The sequence below is a fragment of the Polypterus senegalus genome, chromosome 6 (genome assembly GCF_016835505.1).
Source record: "Polypterus senegalus isolate Bchr_013 chromosome 6, ASM1683550v1, whole genome shotgun sequence".
Taxonomy (NCBI): domain Eukaryota; kingdom Metazoa; phylum Chordata; class Cladistia; order Polypteriformes; family Polypteridae; genus Polypterus; species Polypterus senegalus.
This window is the reverse complement of record NC_053159.1, coordinates 46,384,966-46,407,774: the sequence shown is the minus strand read 5'-3', so window position 1 is coordinate 46,407,774 and position 22,809 is coordinate 46,384,966. Positions and strand designations below refer to the sequence as shown.

General features: G+C 39.2%; 1 protein-coding gene across 15 annotated transcripts in view; it reads right to left on the bottom strand.

Moving 5' to 3' along the window:
• The window catches only part of LOC120531014 (tumor necrosis factor receptor superfamily member 14-like), a 174,282-nt gene that overhangs the window by 139,282 nt on the left and 12,191 nt on the right, over positions 1-22,809 (bottom strand). For 2 of the 15 annotated variants that reach the window (XM_039755943.1, XM_039755942.1), the window contains exon 2: positions 11,796-12,075. The exons of the other annotated variants lie outside the window; for them this stretch is intronic. The gene's annotated coding sequence lies outside the window, so the exon portion shown is untranslated. The remainder of the gene's footprint in view (positions 1-11,795; positions 12,076-22,809) is intronic. 15 annotated transcript variants of the gene reach the window in all.

Below are 22,809 nucleotides of genomic sequence, written 5' to 3'. Positions count from 1 at the left end.
TCTCCTGTAAAAATACTATTTTAGCATTTAAACCTGTTAGGTGAGAGAATACTTTCTTTCTCTTTAATTGTGATTCAGGCCTTTAACATTCCAGCTCACAAAGTTAACTGTCCCATCATGGAGACATTGATTCTGAATTTTGATGTCATTTTATAGTCTTAACTGGAAGTGAGACAGGTTTAACCTTAATTTCCAATTTCCCCACAAGTTATTGCCATGCAGCCTATTGTTACGTTGGTAGTTGTAATTATAAGGATTAAAAGGATAGATTAGATATAGCCTGCTCTCTTTCTATCCCCCCATTATCCCCCACCCCCACCCCATTTTGCCTCCCCACGTGAGGCTGGACCCCACTTCACAGAGTACCGGTCCTCTGACATACCTAGAGATAGAGCACGTCCAAAGCAAAACAAGCCCCCACGCAGCGGTGTTTGAGGATTAAAAAAAGTAGAGATATCTATTGCTAATAAAGTCCGGGGAATAGGGTGGGTGGGTAACAATAACCCATCCAAAGGACACAAGCAGGTCCTGAGTCACACGAGCGGTATGAGGTCTGGCGTTGTCATGAAGGAGGGACACACCCGCAGTCAGCATTCCCCTCCTTTTGTCTTTAATCTTTTTTTTCAATTTTTTTTAGGGTCTCACAGTATGTTTCAGCATTGATGGTGGTCCCTTTGGCCATGAAATCCACTAACAAAACCCCTTTTCTGTCCCAAAAGACAGATGCCATAATCTTCCGCTCTGAAAACTGAACTTTGAATTTTTTGACTGATGGGGAATGGGTATGGCGCCATTGTTGGGACTGCCTTTTGGACTCAGGAGTATAGTGACATACCCAAGTTTCGTCTCCAGTCACAATAGAGTCAAGGAACGCCTCACCCTCGATTTCATAACACTGAAGAAATTCACGTGCAGCCAAAATGCAATTTTGGCGATGTTCTGGAGTCAACATTTTTGGCACCCATCTTGCACTCAGCTTCCTGTAATCAAGTTTTTATAAAACAATTTCACCCATGAGACTTCGTGAGATGTGTGGGAACATTTCATGAAGGGTGTCAATCGTCACACTACAATCACTGCAAATTTTTTCATCAACTTGCTGCAGAAGCTCTTCTGAAACGAGAGACGGCCTCCCACTCCTTTCTTTGTCACGAGTGTCAGTGCAACCTTCTTTGAACGGCCTAACCCACCTGTAAACATGCTGACGTGACATTACCTAAGGTCCATAAGTTTCCACAAGCTGACGATGGATCTCTGCCGCGGATTCGCGACACAAAGTGAAGAACTTGATGACCGAACAAATCTCGCATCGGCGGTAGGTGGAGCAAACAGCCTCAGCAGAGGTTGATGAACTCGCTTGCTGTGATGGCATTTCACAACTGTCGCGGTCCCGGGCTTATTTTGACCGTTAGGACCCCACTACACGCATGTATGCCAACCTTCGAAAAAAAAATTACCTGCACCCTCCAGGGCACTTGTAACCTTTTTTTCTGGATATCTCTCGTATTACGTATTAAATAAAACTCCTCAATGATATACAAAAATGCCGCTTTATCGCGGTGCTTCGGCATACTTAAAAGCACGTATTGATTTTTTGATTGTTTGCTTTTATCTCGCTCTCTCTCTCTCTGACGGCGCTCCTTTGAAGAGAAGATATGTTTGCATTCTTTTAATTGTGAGAAAGAACTGTCATCTCTGTCTTGTCATGGAGCACAGTTTAAACTTTTGACTAAAGGGTGTTATTTCATGTCTAGAGGACTCTAATAATGTTAAGTGTGGGAGAGTTTATAAGGGCTTAAAATATATAAAAATAACCATACAAACATATGGTTTCTACTTCGCGGATTTTCATCTATCGCGGGGGGTTCTGGAACGTAACCCCCGCGATCGAGGAGGGATTACTGTATAATCATTAACAAACCATAAGCATAAAATATAATCTTCAGCAATTTTAAAGTATTAAGACAATAAAACCCAGGGAACGGTGTTAAAACGTGGTCCAGGATAAGCATAGTAAATCCTAATGCAATAATAACAGTAACAATAAACCAAGGGTATGATGTTAAACAGTCTCCTTTAGGGCAGAAAAAAAAAAAAACCTAATTTCTTCCACACACACGTCTAGAACTGTAAGTAAAACATAAACAGAAGGCGTCCGAGTAATGAAAAGGATGTATAATTATAATATCCGTATCATTACAAGTGGATCAGACAGCAAGTGATATCTCCTTGCCATGCCATGACAGGATGCGACTCACTATTGTGTTTCAAAAAAGTGTCGGGATCAGCTTCTTTAATTTCTTTTCTGCTTCCTCCTTGCTGGAGAAGATATAGTATTGGCCTTGAACATCCACTTTCAGTTTGGCAGGATACAAGAGGCTGTATTTGATATCGGCTTTCCGTAACCGCTGTTTAATGTTGTAGAAGGTTGCACGTTTAGCAGCTGATGCGGCAAAGAAATCAGGGAAAATAGAAATGTGGTTATTTTCAAATATAATCTCTTGCTTGTTTCTGAGAAGTGCCATCACATCTAGCTTACATAGTAATCTCTCGAAGCAGACAATAAAAGACCTAGGTCTAAAGGTATTTGATCCGCGTATGCATTAAGCTGCTGCTATCTCGGTATCTGATTTAAAGTCTTCTCCAATTATTTTAGAGAATAGTTCAACTGCGAATTTCACTGGGTTTGGAGTTTCACGATTCTCAGGTAGATCTTCGATTCTAATATAATTCCTTCTGCATCCATCTTCCAGAGGTGCAAGTCTGTCTCCAAGTTTCTTGCATTCGGAATTCGCAGCTGTAGCTTTTCCATCTGCGTTAGATGCCAATTGTTCCACTGTTTCAGTTCAGGCTATGAATGTCTGCTTAACGTCATCCAGCTGATCTGCAAGTTTCCTCAGTTTAGACGTATTTTCTTGGATGTGTTCCTCAATTTTCCCTAGCATACCTTTAAAGGTTGCGTCAAAATGATTGTATAGACGCATTTCCAGGTCTTTATCTTTCTTCATATTTTTCTGAATGTCTTTTTAAAGCTCACTTATGGCAATGGCCGATGTGATCATTTCCTTCAGTTCAGAGGAATCGTTTCGGCTTTCATGCTCTGTAGGTGGAGTGGCAACCCCGGTTACAGCCGATGTTTCGGGCTCACGAGGAATGTATGAAAGCACGGACAGCAAGGCCATTTCTGGTTTCAAGTGATCTACTGGAATCAGCGAGCTCTCATGACCTGCATCACTTGCATCTTTGCTCCCATTTTCGCTCTCAACTGGAGAAGATGCAGTGGAGCAGGGTCCTGTGAAATCTGTGCATTCGCCTGCCTGTTCCAGGTCAGTCTCTGAAAGGCTGTACCTCACACTTGGGCTTGATGTCTGTCTAGACTTGGAAGTAGCTTTAAGTTTCCTTTCCGGTTCTTTCTGACCCCCTTTCTTGTTGCTCATGTTTATATATTGTAGTGTAAACCCCTCAGGTCGGGTAAATACAGGATACCTCAAAATAATAAGAGATACGTAAAAAAATAAAGCCGCTGTTAACGGAGTTCCGCTTCAGACGTCCATCTCCCGTAACGGACGAGACCAATCTAATGGATGAGACCACCTGCAATGTTGTCAGAATATCCTTCAGGTCAGAACCACCTTTGGGTCAAAGTGACAGAAATCAAGTAGAAAATTAAACTTTTCCACATGACTTTAAAGCTGATATGGAATTTGGCCATACTGGATAGTTGACAATGTAAAATGATTGCTAAGGGTTTGGAGAGAGTATTGTAGAAACATCTCTTTCACAGCAGATATGACCAAATATCAATAGTTATGGATAGTCACTTATGTAGGTTTTAATCATAGTCACCCCTTCCTAATCTCACTACACTTGCTGTATGTGGGGTCCATGATTAAATGACCAAGTGGGGGAGAGAAGCGGAGATTCAGAACTCAACAGCAGCACGATTAACAAGCTCTACTGGAAGGCAATTGGATTGGGTGTTTTTGTCATTTGGTTTAGTTGACTTGAATCAGAACTCTTCCACAACCCTAACCTTAACCACAGTATAACCGGGAGTATCTTGTAGCATCACTTAAGTATAATGTAAAGCGACAACCTCCTCAATGGAGTGGAGCTTTGAATGTTTGCAGCTACAATGTACTGGGGTTACTGCCATTTCACGAATCATCAAGTTAATGTTGTTGACAGTCACCTCATTTTGCATTCACGAACATAGAGATAGCTCCAAGTCAACACTAGTTACACACACAGAAAATAATACAAAAAAAAAAGCAAAAAAACTTGCACATGAAGAAGCAGCTCATGATGCAATTGCAGGTGTTTAGAAATCTAAAATTATTCAACTTCTAGTAGGTTTGCTAATGTGACATCAATTGTCACTACGCTAAATCTAGCAGTTTATTGGACTAATGGAGCAGCATTATGTGTAATAGTTTTGATATGTGTAGTTAACACGTGGTTGAGGATTATATATTACCACCATATATACCTCGGGACCTCTACATGATGTTAAAGGCTTTTGACGTTAGTCAACATATGCAGTGTTCTAAGCGTTGCTTTGAGGAAACACTGGTAAATTTCACAAACACACAGGCAACCTGGCACACTATTTAGGTATTTGCCAATTTGTGGAAAAGCTCCAGGCAAGCAAGTCAGACATAGAAAAGAAGCAATTAGCTCTGATTAATTTCGATTGTTGGTTAAATTTACTGGTAGCTAACATTACTGATTTGGTTAATGCCTTCTTTCTATCTGTTGTCCTTGGAAGAACAAAATAAATTTAGATAAATTCATAAATGTAGGTGATAGATTAACGTTTATTTTTTTTTTTTAAATATCTACATTATCAGCTTCATTTTGACCTTAAATTTACTGCATTGAGTTTGTTAAGCACAATCACTAGTAGTATAAGATGTTTTTATTTAATTATTTTATATTTTATTAGTAGCAGTTATTGTATTTTATATTATTATTAGTAGTAGTAGTAGCAGCAGTATCAGAATTGTTGTTTTTGTTGTTGTATCACATGTCACAAGTGATACTGTTGGCTATATTGAGTAACCCTGGGCCATTATTATTATTTTTTAATTATTAATTAAGCTTTATTTATAAAGTAATCAAATCCACTGATGTATCATTGCCATTAAATACATTTAAAAGTCCAAATCTATGGATTGCCCTCTGGATTGCAGAAATGTTCCCAATTGCAGGTGCATGTGCTGAGTGAATTTTTCAAAACTTAAACTCACCCAGACATACTCGAGATTATCCATGGCAGAAGAATATATAAGCAACTTCACAATAAATGAGTGTTGCTAGATTGGGGCTGTTTTCACCTAAACTGATTGAGTTTGATTGGATTGTGTGGTAATATGTGCAATCTGACAAAACAGAATTTAACCAATTGACCAAACAATTAAGTTGCATCATTTATGTGAATTATTCAGGTGTTCCTAGGCAAATGTTAATGCTTTACATTAAATAACTTCTTGTTAGCAAATGCATTCCATATTACTCTCATCTATTTTACGGCATGCAATTACAGAAACATAAGTTAAATAACTCAAAAATTATTTCTTTATGAAGGTCTTATACTCCTTGTAAATTTTGTAAATTAGTGAGAAATGCTTAAATTAGAACATGAACCAGGTGAACAACGGTTTGTATACTAAATTTCTGTAAGTATATGAACCTGTAGCTACTGTTTTCTAGGTTGATAGCAATATAAAATTTCATTAGTTGTGGCTAACAACTTCTGCTCCCAACTTTGATGCTCCTGCAGTCCACTTGAGAATGTCAGCTTTGAATTGAATGGGTGACAATTTGCTTCAGTCAGCGGCTCAGCAACCAGATTCAATGATACTTAGCTTTATTGTGGCAGTGTCTTGTTTCTCCCCAAAAAAAACCAAAAACTGGTGAGTATAACTCTTGGTCTGCAATGAGAACAAATCTGCTGAAGTTGGGCTCAGGTTGTTAGTTCTCCTGCAGCCATTCCGCCCTCTTTCACAGCATTCTACTGTATGACTGGGTATTTTCTCAAACTAGCTCTGGCGACCTTCCATACTCCACTTTGCCTCAAAGTCTTTTTCCTTCATTGACTGCATGCTTAAGTCCAATCCCCACCCAGTTAAATAGTGCAAAAAATCACACAGAATGTAAAAAAATTGACTCAATTAAATAGTACAATTACAAAAACTGATGAAAAAAATTAATTAACCAAGGGTTCAACAGAAAGAAAAACCTCACAACACCACAATAGTTGGAAACAACTAAGACAGTGGGTTTGTGTTATTTGGTACAATTATTTTTAGAAACTGAATACAGAGAACACTGTAAAACATGGTGGCAGCTGTGAGTACAATATTGAATTTAAGTGAAACTATTAGCGATGACAAAGAAAACCAAAAGTAATTTTCATTGCAAGTAAAATGGATGCTGTGTTTGGATGGAGACCACTCTATAGATTGAATTGGAAAAAGCTGAAACTGTCCAATGCACGGCAGCTATGGAAAGACAAATTTTCCATGTGCATGGCCAATTAATAATATTAATAATGATAAATTTTATTTAAAAGCAGCTTTAAAGGTACCTAAGGCTGCGGTACAAAAATACACATAAAATCAAACAGTCCAGTATACAAACAAAATTAATAAGGCAATATTTAAAACATAAAATGAGGTACATGCATGGATCTTCAAGGTAGGGCATTCCATAGCCATGGCCCTGTTAAACTATTGCGCAGTCTGCATAATGGAATGGTTAATAGAAAGGAGTCAGAAAAACTAAGTGAATGTGATGAGTATATGGACAAATTAAAGAAGACAAATAAGGTGGGGGTAGACCATGAAGAGCCTTAAAAATTAAAAGGAGAAATTTATATTGAATATGAAAGGGAAAAGGTAGCCAATGCAATTTTAAAAGTGAAGGAGTAATATGCTCTCAGGGTTTTAAGTGGGTAACCACTCTTGCTGCTGACTTTTGTACATATTGTAATTTGTTTAGACTCTGAGCAGGGATTCTAAACAGCACTGAATTGCCATAGTCAAGTCGCGAGGTGACAAAAGCATGAAAAAAGGCAACCTTGGTAATATTATTATTACTAGCAACGCTGCGCGTTGGATGACCACAGTTGTTAAAAGCGGCTGCCAGTTGTAAACTGGGTCCTTCATCGCACCACATTTATGTCTGTGAGTGGTGAGTGACAGTTTGAGAGCGTTCACTCGGAGTTTCGTGCAAGACCGTACGTTTCTGTATATTACAGTTGTTTTGCAATCGTAAGGACCTCTCGTCGGGTGTCTCATTGGCACGCTTTTGCCTCTTTCTTTCGCGATCACGGCGTAATCTGTCTTCTCTCTCTGTAGGGGTTTCAGTTGGCTTTCGTTGTGCGGCAGAGACACATCGTTGAGCTAATCTGTGTGAATGCTGAGTGTCCGTTTCTTGCGAGCGACTGTCACGCCTTTGCCTCTTTGCTTCGTGATCACGCTGTAATGTGTCGTCTCTCGCAGCAGCAGGTTTAGTTGCGTTTTGTTTTGCCATTGTTCCGTAAAGTCTCCTCCGTACAAGTGCACATGGGTAGCTGAAGATGGAAAGGCATAGTGGGCATAGTGAAACACACGAATTAGTGACCAGGGGAACCATCCGACTCAGACTCGGGGCTCGAAATAATCAAGCGCACATGTTATTTATAATTTAATTATTTTTTTTTTTGTTATGAACTTCCCCAAAAGAATTGATCCCTGTAAATAGTTAATAGTATATGAACAATATAATCTGTTGTAGTACGGGCGTTAATTAGCGTCACACCGCATAACCTGCATACACCACGTGTTTGGCTGTAACGCCAGAAGCGCGGTGGACGCTGTTAGGGTAGGTTGTGGTTTCTTTCGTGATTTTTTAATTTCATTTTATTGATTATTTAATAGGCAGAGGGGAGAAGACGTTAATGTGACGCTCTGTCTATTTCTTTACTTTTGTTTTGAAAAGATTTTCGGGAAAAGGAAAAATAAAAGCATAGGGGAAAGAACGTAAGCAGGAATTCTGAGATGGGACGGATTGGGCTTTTCTACGGGGCGACTATACAGCCAAAAGGGACACGGACACTGCGCTGGGCTTTTATTATATAGATGAGGATCAAAGGAGAGTACAGGATCAAGAATAACACCAAGATTTTTAACCTGTGCAGACAAGGATGCAATTAAGCCAGGGATTTTCACTACAGAATTGTCTAGTTTATCAATATTTAGTCTAAGAAAGTTTTCAGACAACCAGTGTTTGATGTCAGCCAAATAGGTAACCAGTTCAGGAGGAGGTAATGTCTGTATATGCCCTGTGTGTAAAAAAAAATCTGTGTATCGTCAGCATAACAGTGAAACTGTAGACTGTGCTGTCTAATAATGGCACCAAGAGGAACCATATAAATGATAAAAAGCAGAGGGGCTAAGAACTGATCCCTGAGGGACAAGAGCTTTTCCAGCAATATATAACTCATTCTCAAGTCTAAACAAAAGAATGTTATGATGGAACGTATCAAAAGCAGCAGTGAGGTCTAAAAAGATCATTAGTGTTGAAAGATCATGATCTGCTGCGATTAGGAGATCATTAATCACCCTGACAAGTGCTGTCTCCATACTGGCCCTAAAACCAGACTGGAATTCCTCAAACAGGTCATTAGAGCACGTTAGCATGTTCTAGGATTTTACTAAGAATAGGAAGGTTTGAAATTGGTCCATAGTTATTAAAATCCTCAGGGTCAAGTCCAGTTTTTTTTTTAGGACAGATGTGACAACGGCCATCTTTAGGATGGAAGGGTCAAAGCCTGTATAAAGAGATGTGTTGATGATACTGGTGATAAAAGTAAGAAGAAAAGGCAAAGCAGCCTTAACCAAAAAAGAAGGCATGGGATCAAGAATACAGGTAGTTGGCCTGGCATTCAAGAGAAGCTTATGGACTACAGGATCATCCAGCAATGGGAAGTTAGATAAACAGCTGCTAGATAAGATAGGTGATGGATACAGATTTGACTGAACAAGTGGACCTTTCTGAAATTCAGCATACATAAGATCAATCATGTTATTAAAAATGGACAGAAAATTCTCACAAAGGTCAGAAGAGGCAACCAATAGAAAGTTATTTACAGGCTTATCCACAGTAGCAAAAAACATTCGGGTATTATGCTGACCACATAGAATGCTATTAGTATAGTAAGCAGTCTTGGCTCTCTGTAAAGCTTGCATGTAGTGGGCAACATGTTCCTTATAGGCAGTTGCATAGGCAACTAAACTTTTTTTTTTCCTTCTAAGGCGTTCGCCCACAAGCTTTCATGTGACACAGCTCATGAGAAAACCAAGGAGCAGAGTACTTAAATGTCACACTATGAGTTTTGAGTGGAGCAAGATGATCTAGGCTAGTTGAAAGTATATAGTCATAATGATGAACAAAGGTAGCAAGTGATGAGGAAACACTAGCCAGATCAGGACACTGCTACCTACAAGAGCAGTGGAACTGAGTTTTTCGTGTTCTGAAGGTGATATTATGAGGTGTTTGTTGCCCGTATGACTGACCAAGGGCAAGCATATCAAACAAAACAGCCTTATGATCAGAGATAGATAAATCAATTCCATACAAATTTGCAGGAGTAATACCAAAGGTACACACAAGGTCAAGTGTGTGCCACATGTAAAGAATTAAGAGTCTACATGTAAGTTAAAATCACCAAGCAATAACACAGCAACAAACAAAGAAGTGAGCAACTCCATGAGTTCTGCCAAGGAGACGGGTGACTGTTTTGGAGGACGATAAACAGTATCAACAGAGGTGTTACACCAGACAGCAGTAATGCCAGATACACAAATGATGAAACATCTTGAGCAGAAACTGGCTTGATTCTAAACTTAGAAGAATATATAACTGCAACACCACCTCCACAGCCAGTAGTAAGTGGCTTTTCGAGATAAGTGGGGTGGGACAGCCATATTTAGTCCAAAATAATCGTTAGGTTGTTGCCAGGTTTCTGTCAAGCACAAAACATCAAAAACATCTCATTAAATGAAGCAAATGAAACATAGGTCCCTAGATAATGACCTCAAATGAACACAGCAATGAAGAAAAAGTAAATTGTTGTAGAATTTAACTGTTACAGAGAAAGGCATGGAAGAAACGACATGAACACTAGCCAATAAAAACGTTTTGCAGGCCACAGTTGGCCCTTGATCTGTCGTTCTGATCTACTGAACACTACAGAAGTTCCTGTTACACTGCACATTTATTGAGCTCTGGTTGCAGAGTAAACTAATGTAGAAATGAGCTACAGATCTCTCATACTTCTCTGTTTTGCTGCCGCCTCTTTCAAAGGGGTGGCTGCTGTTGTTTTACAACAGATCCCTGCCCTTTGAGACACCTTTTGCCATGATGTTGTTTTTGCTTTGACCCATCCATTGCCATAATGCCAGTCAATCATGGTTTCCCTTTGCCAAACCACCTTCGGGAGAAGGACCCGGTAGTCACCTTAACTTTCAGTGACTCACTGTGCTCTCAAACAGTCTAGGAAGGTAGCCTTTGTTGTCAATGTAGCAGGGACAATGAAATAGTAAAAGCTACAACTGCAAACGGTACATGTACATCAAACAACGCCGAAGAAATAATATAAAAAGCACACATCCTATGACAAATAAATACAATACATAAATAAATAATAGACAAGAAATTATTATTCACTAAAGCAATCATCATATGTACTGGAGGAAAAACGTAACAGTTCTATGAGTTCTTAAAATTCTAGTGGCCCAAGGATAAAAACTATCTGCAAATCTTTTTGTTTTACTTTTAATGCTCCTGTACCGCCTGCCAGAGAGCAGTAATGTGAACAATGAGAGGACAGGAAGAGGAAGGGTCTTTAATGATTTTTCTTGCTCTGCGGAGGCACTGGGGATATCTTCCAGAGACGGCATAGAGCAGCCAATGATTTTCTCTGCTGTGGATATTACCCTCTGCAGAGCTTTCCTGTCTGCTGTTGTACAGCCAGTATATCATGTTGAAATACAGTATGCTAAAACAACTCTTGATGGTTGAGCTGTAGAAGGTCAACAGCAGCGTCTCCCTCATTTCCACATTCCAGAAAAGTCTCAGGAAATGCAGTTGCTGCTGGGACTTTTTGACCACTGCCAGAGTGTTAGCTGTCCTAGGAACTTAAAGGAGGTGACGCTCTCCCCATTGATGTATAGAGTTAGAGGTATAGAGTTACAGTATCTATAACAATTATAGAATTATTCATAAGGTCCACATTGACCAGCTATGTATAGAAGGGTTCAATGATTGAGATAGTTGAATCTGTATTAGAAATAGCTTGACTGCACTGACCTTTTGACTAGCTGTTTAAATGAAACATCTTACCCTGATGAACCTGCTCAATGTGAGCTTCACTGTAGGGTACTTTAAAATTCCCCATATCTGTCTGCATCAAGGATACAAATTCTAGAAACAAGATTGGAGTTCTTTCATTTTGTTGTTATCCTTTCTAATTGGCTGCCTTTTCGCAGTGCATACTCACTGACGTCATTATAGGCAAGTTTGGACCTGTCTCTACTGCATTGTAACTTTATTACTCAGCTAAGAATCAGAAAAACAAAAACAGTGCAACCAGGTTTTCTTCATTCAGGCGTTACTCTTAAGAATGTCTTTTCATTGCAGTGGTTTCCTTTGAGACCTGCTACATATTTATTGCCTTTTGTGAATAAAATACATGAACCTTTGAAAATACTAATCACGCAGCAATAACTTGAAAGAAGGATCCTTCTTACCTGTTCTTAGTCTTCCTGATAAGCCTTGAGATACTGAAACTCATTCAAAACTTTTGCACTTATGAGTCAACTATTCTCTTCAGTTCAAAATATCTTATTTCCATTTCTTTAGGTTCACAAAACTGACTCATTCCAAACATGTTTTTTTCTGATTCAGTCTTTCTTTTGCAGGTTTGCTTTAATCACTGTGTTGTCGTTGTTTCCGCTAGTCATATGTGTATTTTGCAGGGGCCACACACTGTATGACGGTCTTTAATCTTGTAACCTTCACATAACTCTTCTACAGAAAGTGTAAAAATGAACATTAGAGGATAAAACACTTAGCTTGACTTTTAATGCTAATTTAACTTCCTAAAACAAACAAGTGTTAAGGTAAAGTAAGACAGCCTATCACTAGAACAGGAGTCTTTGCTACAACAGGAAGATAGATAGGTTTCTTGTGTGCTGGTAAATTCTTGGCTCCATCAGCTATGTCTAGGTATCATGGGTTAGAGAAAAAGTCCAAAAGGTGGATAATTCAATGAATACCAATTATACAACACTCAGATGTAAAACAATTTATACAGAGCCATTGAGCAGTATGATGTGTAGCTTCTCTTTTTGTATTCAAATATTCCTTACATCTATTAGACCAATGATAATACTATATCCTATATGCCCTTTTACCCCCTGCTCATTTCTGTATCTTTTTCTTGTCAGTATAAATGTGAGCTAAATATATGTGTAAGCATAGAAAAATAGGATAAAACTGCATATACATAACCATTAAAAACATGAATCACAGTAACATACTGATTATTGATTATATTAACAGCATTACAAATAGATTCTCAGACATTCTCCTGTAGATTCTGCTGATACAATCTAGATTTCATTGCTCCCTGAAAGATCTGAAGATGTCTTGGTCATTGGACTTCAGATCTATTATAATTCCTCTGCCAATTTGGAATGCAGCATTTCATTTATTTTGTGAAACAAAAAGAATCATATTTAATGGCAATATAGTCCACATTTATCTTACCTGGACACAGGACAATTTAAAAGTAACCTCCAGCTAGGACGCTGGATGTCTATGGGTCCACTATTTCTAAGGTTGATCTTCCAATTATCTGTGAACCACCCAATCTTACTGAGTTTGTACAGGTGATGAAGAAGCTGAAGGTAGGGAAGGATGCAGGGATCTGTAGTATCCGGGGTGAACTTGTCCAGGCTGGTGGTAAGACTGTCTTTCTGGCATTGCAAGCAATCTTTGCTTCCATCTGGGAGATGGGCATCATCCCAACTTACTGTAAAACGGCACTTGTCATCCCTGTCTGGAAAGGGAAAGGTGATTGCCTGAATTGAGGCAACTACAGGGGGATAACAGTGATGTCCGTGCTGGGTAAGGTCTTTGCTATGGTCATCCTCAATAGGATCTGTGATCACTTGCAAACCTACCAGCGACCGGAGCAGTCTGGTTTTACGCCTAAGAAGTCTACCATTGACTGCATACTGGCCCCGAGTGGAGGTAGAACCTCAGCATTTTGCCCAGTTGATTCTGGGGTTCATCAGGATGTGTTCTTGCTCCTACTCTGTTCAGTGCTTGCATGGACTGAGTGTTGGGCAAGGTTGTGGGGTCCAGCAGCTGTGGTGGATCTGTTGGTATTGAAAGATTCACTGATCTTGGCTTTGCTGACAATGCTGTGATCTTCGCAGAGTCAATGGAGGATCTGATGAGTGCTCGAGAGTGAGGAGTCTGAGTGTCTGTGCTTATGAGTGTCCTGGATGAAAACCAAGATCCAGGCCTTTAATGACCTCTTAGGCACAGCCATCAAAAGTGTGTCTGTCTGTGGAGAGAGTGTAAACCTTGTCAAGAAGTTTATTTACCTCGGCAGTGGCATTTGTTTTTGGTGACTCTTCCTATCAAGTCTGTAGAAGGACTGCAAGAGCATGGGGGAGCCATGAGGTCGCTGGAAAGAGGTGTGTGGTGCTCCTGATATCTATGCAAAAGGACGAAGGTCCAAGTGTTTAGAGATCTGATTGTTCCTGTTTTGCAATATGGTTGCGAGACATGGACTCTATCCAATGACCTGAGATGAAAGCTTTTTTTTTTGTTCTTTATTTCGCCTTATACAATTTCTTGTATTAGGAATTTGTTAGTTTTCACATACCCCTTGGGGTCAGAGCACAGGGTCAGCCATTGTACAGTGCCCCTGGAGCAATTGCAGGTTAAGGGCCTTGCTCACGGGCCCTCTTTTGGCAGTGATGAGGATTCGAACCGGCAATCTTCGGGATACCAGCGCAGATCCTTAGCCTCAGAGCCACCACTCTGCCCTAACTTGACTCCTTCGGTACTGTGTTTCTTCAGAGAATCCTTGGGTAATGCTGCTTTGACTTTGTGTTGAATGAGCAGTTGCTCGTGGAGTCCCGAATGAGGCACATTACCTGCATTTGGAGGGAATATCGGTTACAGCACTACGGCCATGTGGTGCGATTCCCTGAGGGTGATCCCGCTCACAGGATACTCACTGTTGAGAACCTGAGTGGCTGGGCCAGGTCAAGGGGATGTCCACGTAACACCTGTTCTGTACACCACCATTTTGGGCAATCAATGAAGCTTGTCAGTTACGGCACTACAGCCATGATTCCACAAGGGTGATCCGGCTCACAGGATCCTTATTGTTGAGGACCAGAGCGGCTGGACCAGGCCAAGGGGACTCCCATGTAACACATGGCTACGGCAGATAGATGGTCATTTCCAGGGGGTAGGACTGGACCGTGTATCTGCCAGAGGGTTTACCAACCAGGATCCTGAATTGTTTCATCATGTGGTGGATGCAGCAATGCGCTATACCAGTGTATGCTCCCTTACTTGACCTCACCTTAGTCCATCTCCCAATCTCCCCCCTCATTTTCTTTCCTAGTCTTTCACTTAAAAGCATAACAGATTGCTATGACCAGGGACCGTAGCATATCTAAATCTATGCCATTAGAAAAAAACTCTGAATTTTGCAGCCCACCAAACGTGAACCTGCCCACTGAGCCCCATGTTAAGGTATCCCTGTGGCTCAGCACTGCTCAGTGGATGCATCTCCATGAACAGGTCGACTATGTTCGTGGGTGCACACTAATGAGCAAGTTTAGGGAACTCCATCCGACAAGGCCATGCCACATCTGACAAGAACATTTGCACCCTGTCATTCCACATCTCTGCTAGAGTGGTTGACTGACTTAGGGGCTATGAGAGGGCACGCCAGCTCTCTTGCATCTGCCTCTGGATCTCCTCTCCTATTTTGGCCTCTAGGCACTGTACACACAGTGCAAAGGACTGTTTAAGACGTTGCACCTTCATGGTTGCCTTACTGGATATATGGGTAGCTGTGGCATTGATGAGGTCACGAACAGTGGAATAAAATGTGAAAAACAAAGTTCCTTATCAAAATAAAGAATTTAATAAACTCAAAAAATAAAGACTTGGCGGGATTAAACAGTAAAAGCACAATCTACAACAAGTAAAAAAAAAAAAATACAGTGCACAAGCTGCCAAAACATTCCCTGCTCACTTCCTTAGTCCTTTTAATCTGTTGTGACATAGACAAACACACTACTTCCATGCCAGACAGCCCTTTCCACTCTCAAACCACCTAACTTCAAGTTTAGAAGCCCTTTGGTCAAGGGGCCACCTTATAACTCCCTTTGGGGATTATGCTGGGGCAATCCCTGGAACCATTTTCATAGGTTAGGAACACTCCTCAGAATTTCCTGTGTCCTTCCTTTGAGAATGCCCTCTGGTGGTCTCAGTGCACTCACTGAGCCCTATCTACTACACAGCCAGGACAACCATTTCTACAGAACTGCCCATGTTGCCATCTTATGCTGTGGAGAAACACATCTCTCAGCTCTTTCCCAAGATCTTCCAAATAATTTTTATCTCTGAATCAATAAAGAAAATGATATATTGTACCAGAGCCCACTCATTTTCCTAAACTGTCATTCATGGCCACAGGCTAAAAATATTTGCCTCTTCCCATTTGATAGATCCATATACTTGATGTAGAATAAAATTATTGCACTATTCAACAGAGCCCATATTTCCCTAGTATGTAATGAAGACTGACTGTTCCTGAAGGAAAAGATGGCTGCAGTTCTTTTGGATACTTTTGGGGACCCTTTGTGACTTCCTGGGTAATTTTGTGCTGTACCCTTGGGACTGTTCCATATGTTACCTGTTTCAAGATTCTGGCTCTCAATCCAGTTTGGTGGAATCTCATAATATTATAAATTCCTTTGTAGCCCTTTCCATCTTTTTTTTCTTTGCTCTCTATGAATTTCTTTTGATTGTGGCATTATGTCGTTGTTTAATCTTTGTGCTGGCAACTTGACTCCTGCAAAGGTCAAAAGAAGTGAGTTTTCCATTCAAAAGTGTTGACTGTGAAAAACAGCTGACTTGAATTACCCCATTAACTGGGTTGATACTATTAAGCAATGATAATGTTTTTACTAAGTGTTTAATAACTTTATTCATTCAACAACTATATATTAAAATGTTTTATTTGTTCACTCAAGTGTCCTAAATGAAAAATATTTTTCAATATGTTATGTCTTATTCTTTTCAGAGGTTAAAAATAATGAACCGCAGCATTTCTAAAAGAAACTAACAGAAAATGCAGTTTCAGAAGACAGTTGGATGAATGGAAAGATGGATGGTTGGACAGATCCAAGCATATTTGTAAACTGTACACATTTGTTAATTTATTTATTCATCCTTTGGTCTTGCTAGTTTAGCCATTGTTCCTTGTCTTTTCTTGTAATCACATCTTTAGTAATTAAATAAGGTCATAAATAATAGTAAAAGACAACAATTAAGTACAGTGTTTTTAAAGTAATGAAACACCTGAGCAGAAGTATATCTCTATTCTGACCAAGCCCTGTATGGAAAGGAATAACCCTGAAGGGAAAGCAAAACAGGAACTAAAGGGTTAGGGATGGGGTTAAATAAATAAGATATTGCATAGACAGTGGGTCACAACTCCCCTCAATGAGAGTGTGTTTGTACAGAAGAAATGTAAATTTGGCATAAAAACACCCATATGTATCATTGATATATACTACAGATAATTCTTATAAAGCTTAAAAAATCAGGATTTCCATTAATTCAAAGATGGTATACTGGGAAATTTTCATCAGGAGGCTGATGAATTTAGCAGTAATCCTATTCAAAGACAGAGAGAAAGAATGGAGAAAAATTGATGGGGGAAAGAATCTAATAGGAAAAATGTAGCTAAAAATGTTGAAAGAATATGCCAAAAAGCTTGCACAGTGGGACATTCCAAAAAACATATTCAAAAAAGTACCTAGGAACTTGAATTCTTAAGGAAAGTACAGGGGATCATCCATAAGACACACAGCAAAATATTATTAAAAAATGGTGCACAAATTTAATGAGATATATTGATGATTGGGGTAATTTATTCTTAAAAGCCGCATTCCAATTGAGTGAAGAGCAGTGAAGGAGGAAATGCCATACTTCCAAATCATCTTAATAAATATTGGCCTTAGAGCAGTTTTATGTACAGTTCTCTACAATGAGAAAAAAGGTTTTGTACTTGATTTCAGAAGCTGTATAAAGGACAGCAAAGGGAAGGAGGACAGAGGAGAAGACAAAGAGAATTCATAAAACACATGTTGAAGCTTGAAGAAAAAAAGAGAAGGAACTAAAATATAATATGGACCACATGCCTTGGAATGACCAGAGCCCTTGACAATGTTTAGCTTCTAAATTAGAGAAAACAAACAGGATTGCCCCTTGTAATTCAGAATTGTTCAAGATGGGCATAAGGCAGTGCAAACTTGTGAAAGAAAATAGATGTTTCTTCACATAGTTCCATACAACAAGTGTAAAGGAGACTGTTGTGCCCAATTTTAGAGAATACAGTTTAACTTTGAGAGAAATAAAGACAGGAGAGAGAAGGAGAAAGAAAGAGAAATCTGGAACAGGCCAGGTTAGCTTCAGTTGTCAGTCAAGATAGAGGGTCTTTTGCCATTCCAATGGAATTGGGATAAGAGTGACCTGAGTTCCTTTAGTCAAGCACAGCACTTATAAATTTAAATTGAGGGTCAATGCCCTTTCTAATAATGGCCAGTTTGGACAGAAAGGAAAGGGCCATATAAGCAATTTTCAAGACACATTTATTATTTAATGAGGCAATGTCAAGTAGACAAGGGAAAATATCAATAAACAAGTATCTGACAGTAACCTTTTAGCTGAGCACCAGACATCCAGCAGCCTATCGAATCAGCAGACAAGCACTGGGACTATATACACATCCCTCTCTGTAGCATGTTAAAGCAACTACATTTCAGTCTGAAACTAAGCAGCCACACTGAAAAATATAAATACCCTGTGCTTAATTTATAATGTATAAATAATACAACAAAAAAGTTGTGATAGTATGGAAAATACAAATAAACTCAAAAAGATGGATTTGTAAATTCTATTCACCCTGTACTATACTGAAAACAATACAACAACATATTTTTGATATTCTACCTTCTAACTCTAATATATAACATCCCCATTTCTTTTAATAACATTTTTTGAGTATTTCGGTTATGTTTAGCAAGTGACATTTTCCAGCATTCATCCATTATGAAGGTCTTCAGTTATGCAACTGGATGGGGCCATCATTGCTGTATTTTGTCCTTCATAATGCACAACAAATTCTCAATCAGAAACAGTTCAAGAAGGAGAATAACACTGACTGTCTTGTTACAACAGCACCTGCAAAGAGGTGGGGTATACTACACAGCAAGTGAATAGTCAGATCTTGAAGGTGATGTGTTGGAAGCAGGAAAAATGGGCAAGTTTAAGGCCTGAGTGACTCTGACAAAAGCAAAATTGTGATGGCCAGATGACTGGGTCAGAACAGCTCCAAAATGGCCGGTCTTGTGGGGTGTTTCCAGTATGCTGCGTTTAGTACGTATTAAACAGGGTCATGGATGCCTAAGACTCATTGATGTACATGAGGAGAGAAGGCTAGCCCATCTGGTGCAATCCCACATAAGAGCTACTTTAGCACAATTTGCTGAAAAACGTAATTCTGGCCATGAGAGAAAGATGTCAGAACACACAGGGCATTGCAACTTGCTGTGTAACTGTAGACTGGTCATAGTTCCCATACTGACCTCTGTCCACTATTGAAAGCACCTACAATGGGCACATGAGCTTCAGAATCAGACAATGGAGCAATGGAAGAAGGAGGCCTGTTGTGACGAATCATATTTTCTGCTAGATCATCTGGATGGCCTAGTGCATGTGTGTCATTTACCTAGGGAGAGATGTCAGCAGTTTGATGTTCTGGGAAATGTTCTGCTGGGAAACACTGGGTCCTGGCATTCATGTGGATGTTACTTTGACATTTGCCACCTAACTAAAGATTGTGGCAGACCACGTACACCCCTTCATGGCAATGGTATTTCCTGCTGGCAGCTGCCTCTTTCATCAGGATAATTCACCTTGCCTTGCTACTAAAATTGTTCAGGAATGGTTTGAAGAACATGATAAAGAGTTCAAGGTATTGCATTTGCCAATCCATAGAGTCCCCACTTTGCAGCTTACAGGATTTAAACAATCTGTTTACCATTGTCTTAATGCTAGATAGCACAGGACACTTTCAGAGACCTTGTGCCTTTCCTCATTGATGACACACTGGGGGAATTCCACAAGAATTTTACTTTTGCTTTCATTTTAGCAGGCATCACATTCCCATTTTTATACTGATATCAAACAGAATAAATGGTAAAGCCGTGTTAAGTAATTTATTATAAAAACAAAAAATACTTATTATTTGTGACATATATAAAGGAAATCAATTATAATAAACTCTGTTTTCACCACTGAAGCCATAATCAGACAGCTTAGAAAACACACAGTTAGGTCCCTGTACAGTAGTTGCTGCAGTAAGTAAGTATGTGGATGTACAAATGAATTGATGTACTGTACATTGGATGTATTAAAAACAATACTGTATTCTAAATTAATATATGTAATTTAATTTAAGATTAATAACAATACTCCATATACTCTGCTGATATGTTTAAAATATAGCATAAATCTGGCCACTAAGTATATAATGTGTATCATAATAATATCTGAATCATAGTTGAGAACAGTTTATGCTGAATTTTACCATTAAGACATCATCATGTGCATATCAATGAGCACTAAGGAAATACATACAATTCAAAAATATTTACAATGGAATAAACCCTATCTGACCTTATATGACTATAGATATCTAACTATACATGAAGAGTCCTTTTGTGCATGTTACACATTACAGATAAATGCTGAAGAGACACAGAAAGCAAAAACAACCTGTTCAAGATACAAATGGGGGGGGGGGTCATAATGGGGGCCCCAAAACATAACAAAATAAAAAACACTAAAAAGGTAACAGTTTACTGCATAACCACACCACTTTACCACAAGACTATTACTAGAAAAAGACACAAGGAAAATGTGTAAGCACAAGCAAGATGTGTTGTAGTGCAAAAATCAGTGAGAAAGAGCTCTTTTTACTTTGACATTGATTCTACTCACACAATTTTTTGCTTTAAACTAAACAAAATTATAGCAGGTCAAATCTGTACTGATAAAGTGCACTTAGGCAAAGCCTTAGAAACCCAGTAATACCTGGAACCCCCTATAGATTTTGTTTTGTTATCCAGCTAAAGCTGAGCTTTTATTTATTTATTTGTTTGTTTGTTGTCATCCACCCAGGCCATATAACTTTATCCTCTGACTATATGTTAGAAACCTAAACAAAAAACAATTCTATATTTTATGTATTCTGTTTCTCTTAATTATATATCTTTCTTATGTAAGTGTGCATTATTTATTTTTGCACTATTTATTAATTGTTCTTCTTATGTAAATTCCAATTTCTTTTGCATGTAACTACTTCTTTGACATGTAAAGCAAAATATACTAAAACATAAATGTAAGAATAGCAAAGTTATAAGGAAGAAAAAAAGAGTTCTGATGAAGAAAGAAACCACAAAAATATTGTACAATAATGTGAGAGGAAGTAGGGCAGCTCAAATAATGAAGGCAAAGTGACATTGAAACCATGTTAACCTTCTTTGCGTTAGCCCTGAGCATGACTCGGGTATATAAATACAGTTAGTCAAGTCAAAGTTTATTTATAAGGCACATTTAAAAACAACAGAAGTTGACCAAAGTGCTGTACAGCTTCCATAAATACACCAAATAAATACTGTATGTACACACACACACACATATACATATACTAGCAAAATACCCGCACTTCGCAGCAGAGAAGTAGTGTGTTAAAGAAGTTATGAAAAAGAAAACATTTTAAAAATAACGTAACATGATTGTCAATGTAATTGTTTTGTGACTGTTATGAGTGTTGCTGTCATCAAGAATTTGATTATCATTATTTCTTTCAATCAGGTTCGTATTTGGAGGATGTGTTGTGTTCAAGTTACATTCCGTGTTTGTCTAGTCTATCCCTGACCATCTCATCTTAGTCGTCAATCATTGTAAAGATAACAGGTTTCATTCATCGAAGTGTTCACTACCGAATCGGTACTTGTGAATCTAAGATGTTTAACAGGCATTCCCGGTATTAAGTTGGGGATTTGCCTGCGAATATTTAGCGGCAGTAATGAATTTGAACGTAATTTAAACTTTTAAGCTTTACACCTTGCTTTCCTATTGATATGTCTACAAAGGCTTGTTCAGCGTCAGAGGATTGTTCCTTTCCTACTGCATCGATAAACAGCTCGTCTTCCTTTTTATCTGAGACATCACACACTGTATGCACGGGTTTACAGTCCCCAGTCCTGCAAACTTTATAATGTTAGCTCAGACCCGGCACTTAAAAGTTTCTCTCGCACTTTTTCTGAGTTTGTGCCTAACACTATTCTATCCCTGACCATCTCATCTTCGTTTGCATTAGCACAGTCCTTCACTAGCAATTTTAACTCCGTTACAAAGTAATCAAAAGTCTCGTTTATACCCTACGTCCTCTCACTTGTATCTCGCAAATATCGTAGTCGTCTTAGGCATGACAAACGCCCGCGGCAGCGTGTCTGTGAACTTAATCTAAACTTAAGCTTTATACCATGCTTTCCTATTGATATGTCCTCAAAGGCTTGTTCAGCTTCAGAGGGTTGTTCCACTCTTACTGCATCAATAAACAGCTCGTCTTCCTCTTTATCTGAGACATCACACACTGCATTCACGGGTTTACCTTTCCCTGTCCTGCAAACTATAGCGAAGTGGTTCAATTTACCACATTTTTTACACTGTCTTCCTTTAGCTGGACATTGACTTTTTCCACCGTGTGCTTTGTTTCCACAGCAGCTGCACTTATGAATATGCTTGTATGCATCACGCTCTTCATATTCTTTTGCTGCCTTCTCAATTGTGTAATGCGTTTTTTGTTCAGCGCTCTTTGGAGCTCTTGCTTGTTGTCTGCGTACTGCGTTCACAGTCAGTTCATGTGAGCCGCTCGGAGTACATGCATCGAAGGTTCTCAGCTGTGCTTGTGCTATCTCGTGCGATCTTGCGATGTCCATGGCTTTATGTAATGTTAGATAAGACCCGGCACATAAAATTTTCTCTCACACTTTCGCTGAGTTTGTGCCAAACACTAGTCTATCCCTGACCATCTCATCTTCGTTTGCATAAGCATAGTCCTTCACCAGCGAATATTTAGCAGCAGCATGTCTATTGGATTGCTGCTGATGGACAGCCTTATATGGGCAGGCACTCAATTACGTGGGAGGCATGGTGATGGGGGACACAACTCCGCCTCACACGGCGACCGAGCTGCAGGCTATGGCCGTATACACTCACCTAAAGGATTATTAGGAACACCATACTAATAAGATGTTTGACCCCCTTTCGCCTTCAGAACTGCCTTAATTCTACGTGGTATTGATTCAACAAGGTGCTGAAAGCATTCTTTAGAAATGTTGGCCCATATTGATAGGATAGCATCTT